The sequence below is a fragment of the Protomyctophum parallelum genome (genome assembly GCF_964188405.1).
Source record: "Protomyctophum parallelum genome assembly, chromosome: 19".
Taxonomy (NCBI): Eukaryota; Metazoa; Chordata; class Actinopteri; order Myctophiformes; family Myctophidae; genus Protomyctophum; species Protomyctophum parallelum.
Genome location: NC_139717.1, coordinates 22800293 through 22803947, shown reverse-complemented (window position 1 = coordinate 22803947; position 3655 = coordinate 22800293). Strand labels below are relative to the sequence as shown.

At 45.4% G+C, this 3655-nt stretch overlaps 1 protein-coding gene across 1 annotated transcript in view; it reads right to left on the bottom strand.

The window, feature by feature from the left end:
• Nucleotides 1–2957: 2957 nt before the first annotated feature.
• cdc42bpb (CDC42 binding protein kinase beta (DMPK-like)) overlaps nucleotides 2958–3655 on the bottom strand; it is an 87760-nt gene continuing 87062 nt past the window's right edge. Inside the window, 1 exon segment of the mRNA XM_083790010.1 lies at nucleotides 2958–3655. This exon segment is cut by the window's right edge and continues 2017 nt beyond it. The gene's annotated coding sequence lies outside the window, so the exon portion shown is untranslated.

Genomic DNA, 3655 nt, shown 5'->3' with positions numbered 1-3655 from the left:
CAAAATGCCTCAAATCATCCAATTGCCATTAAAGGCGGATGAACAAATGGCACCCTTTGGTGGAGAGTAGACCTGTCCCCCGAGGGGCACTTTTTCTAGTTTATTCTGCATTTGAGCCACGGACCACCATTTGATGACATTTAGACTCTCAGACCCAAAACGTAAGAATATGTTGTCGTTGGATTTATCCACAGTTCCATGCTGTATTGATGTTGGTAGCGTTAGGAGCGATAACAGGCAAACGTTGATCAAAACAACAATTTGTCTACATTTGCTAATTGTGTAGACTAAAATGGGCCCATAAGGGTCTATTTGGTTTGGGTCCATTTGGTTACCAACTTTTCATAATAACTGTGGACCACCTGGAACCCCCTCAAGGACCTCTGGTGGTCCCCGGACCACTGGTTGAGAAGCACATACCGCATTAGACGAGAGAGCACAGAGGCAGCCAATAAAATAAGGGAACAAACAAACAGGTCATCAGATATTATTTTATTCGTCCGCTTAATGTCTCTAACAATAATTCAATAATTACAAACAGAAATAAAAACCTTTTTTTTTGTATTTCTTTTTCCAATTCAACCATAAAGTCTGGGTGCATTTGGGTAGGGGTAGGTGGGGGGTAGTTGAGGTGGGTCGGGGTATTTGAGGGGTGTGTGTTTTTTGGGGTGGAGGTGGGGGTAGTAGGGGTATTTTGTGGATGTGGGGGGTATTCGGGTGGGCGTGGTTGGGTGAATTTGAGTGGGGATGGGGAAAGTTGTGTGTGGGGGGTATTTGAGTGGGGGTATGTGTGTGTGTGTGTGGGGGGGGGGGGTAGTTGGGTATTTGGGTGGGGGTACATGTGTGTGTGTGGGGGGGCAGTTGAGTATTTGGGTGGGGGTACGTGTGTGGGGGGGGCAGTTGAGTATTTGGGTGGGGATACGTGTGTGTGTGTGTGTGGGGGGGGTTGGGTATTTGGGTGGGGGTGTGTGGGTAGTTGGCATCACTTAGGTGGATGAAGGCTATACACAGGAAAAAACAGGGAAATATAACCGGCGACATAAAATCAAAAGGATTATTATTAATATTTTTTTGTTCCTTCTTAAATCTGGAATATAAACGATGTGCAACTTTCTTTCTTTAATACAGTGTTTTTATTTATTTATTACGAACTCCAACAGATATGACATAGTGTCTGTTGGTCGGTCTGTCTATAGAAGCCTCATTCATCAACATGGCATAGAAACTCGTCTAAATCCTGTCCTAATAATATCCTATATGTACAATGTGAGTACAACATTCTTGGCGTTTGTCCAAAGATGAGCACGCGCACGCATAGACACACACACGCATAGACACACGCACGCACAGACGCACGCATGCACAAAGTTAGTACAATAGAGCGTCGCATTACCACCCCCCTTTCATGGCCACCGGAAGATAATTTCCCATAATGTTTTTCCCATAGACGTTTCAAAACGTATTTATTTAAAGACCTTTAGTTTAAAGACTCGGACAAAGCCAACTCGGCTCCTGACAAATCATGACAATAAATATTTTTTTTTGGGCCCAAACAAATAATTAGAAAGAAGAAAAAAATCAGACCCGTCTGAAGTGAGTGGTGCTGTACTGTACTTGTGCTGTACTGGTATATAGTACTGTAATGTACAGTACAAGCCCTCCTCCCTGGCCTGTGTGTGTCTGTGTTAGGCTGTGCAACAGTGACACTTGGTGGTTAACAAACGCTATTTTCATGCTCGGACATAGCCAGGTACAGACCCAGGGACACAGCCACACACATAGCTGTCTATAGGAGTGGTTTTTTTTCCTTCCTGAGTTTTTCTTCTAATTATTTGTTCGGCCCAAAATGTTGTTTATTGTCATGATTTGTCACCATCCGAGTTGTCTGAGGCTTTAAATAAATACTTTCTGAAACGTCTATAGGGAAAGTTAATGGGACATTCTCCTCCGGGCGGTGAAAGGGAGAGGCACTGCGACACTCTATACACCACTGATTCTCAAAGTAGGGGTCCATCGTCATCTTTAGCATCATTTAACATTTCCTTTTTTTGTGTTATGAATCCCTTTTAATTTTCTCCAGCGCACTTTATTTTATTTAAGTGTCAGCCTAACTAAATACCGATTGATTTAATCAACAATTGTTTCTTTTGATACAAAATGTTTGCTAACCACTTTAATCTATAATTTTTAGTATATGTTGGCTATTCATTTTTTTTTTGCAGATATACAAGTGCACGGCGTGTGTCACATCATGCTAGCCATTCTTCATCTGCCTTTGCAATGCATATTGCCCCAGGCAGATTAAGTCTGGCCCCTCTCAATGCATATTGCCCCAGGCAGATTAAGTCTGGCCCCTCTCAATGCATATTACCCCAGGCAGGTTAAGTCTGGCCCCTCTCAATGCATATTGCCCCAGGCAGATTAAGTCTGGCCCCTCTCAATGCATATTACCCCAGGCAGGTTAAGTCTGGCCCCTCTCAATGCATATTGCCCCAGGCAGATTAAGTCTGGCCCCTCTCAATGCATATTGCCCCAGGCAGATTAAGTCTGGCCCCTCTCAATGCATATTGCCCCAGGCAGATTAAGTCTGGCCCCTCTCAATGCATATTGCCCCAGGCAGATTAAGTCTGGCCCCTCTCAATGCATATTACCCCAGGCAGATTAAGTCTGGCCCCTCTCAATGCATATTGCCCCAGGCAGATTAAGTCTGGCCCCTCTCAATGCATATTGCCCCAGGCAGATTAAGTCTGGCCCCTCTCAATGCATATTGCCCCAGGCAGATTAAGTCTGGCCCCTCTCAATGCATATTGCCCCAGGCAGATTAAGTCTGGCCCCTCTCAATGCATATTGCCCCAGGCAGATTAAGTCTGGCCCCTCTCAATGCATATTACCCCAGGCAGATTAAGTCTGGCCCCTCTCAATGCATATTGCCCCAGGCAGATTAAGTCTGGCCCCTCTCAATGCATATTACCCCAGGCAGATTAAGTCTGGCCCCTCTCAATGCATATTGCCCCAGGCAGATTAAGTCTGGCCCCTCTCAATGCATATTGCCCCAGGCAGATTAAGTCTGGCCCCTCTCAATGCATATTGCCCCAGGCAGATTAAGTCTGGCCCCTCTCAATGCATATTGCCCCAGGCAGATTAAGTCTGGCCCCTCTCAATGCATATTACCCCAGGCAGGTTAAGTCTGGCCCCTCTCAATGCATATTGCCCCAGGCAGATTAAGTCTGGCCCCTCTCAATGCATATTGCCCCAGGCAGATAAGTCTGGCCCCTCTCAATGCATATTACCCCAGGCAGGTTAAGTCTGGCCCCTCTCAATGCATATTGCCCCAGGCAGATTAAGTCTGGCCCCTCTCAATGCATATTGCCCCAGGCAGATTAAGTCTGGACTTCACGGCCGAAGTGGTGACGAGCCATACTGAGAGAAGCCTTCTAAAACATTAGTTTTTTGAAAACCCTATGTTGCTATGTCAGTGGTTCTCAAACTATTTCATGTCAAGGACCCCAACAATGATATGTATTTGGCTGCCGACCACCATCTGAAAATAAAATATGTTGTTCCTGGAACCGCCCGGAAGCAAAGATTTCAGTTTAAAAACAAGTTCGCTCTGAAAGAATATATATGGTCAAAGATCTACAAGCTCGTAGCGCGG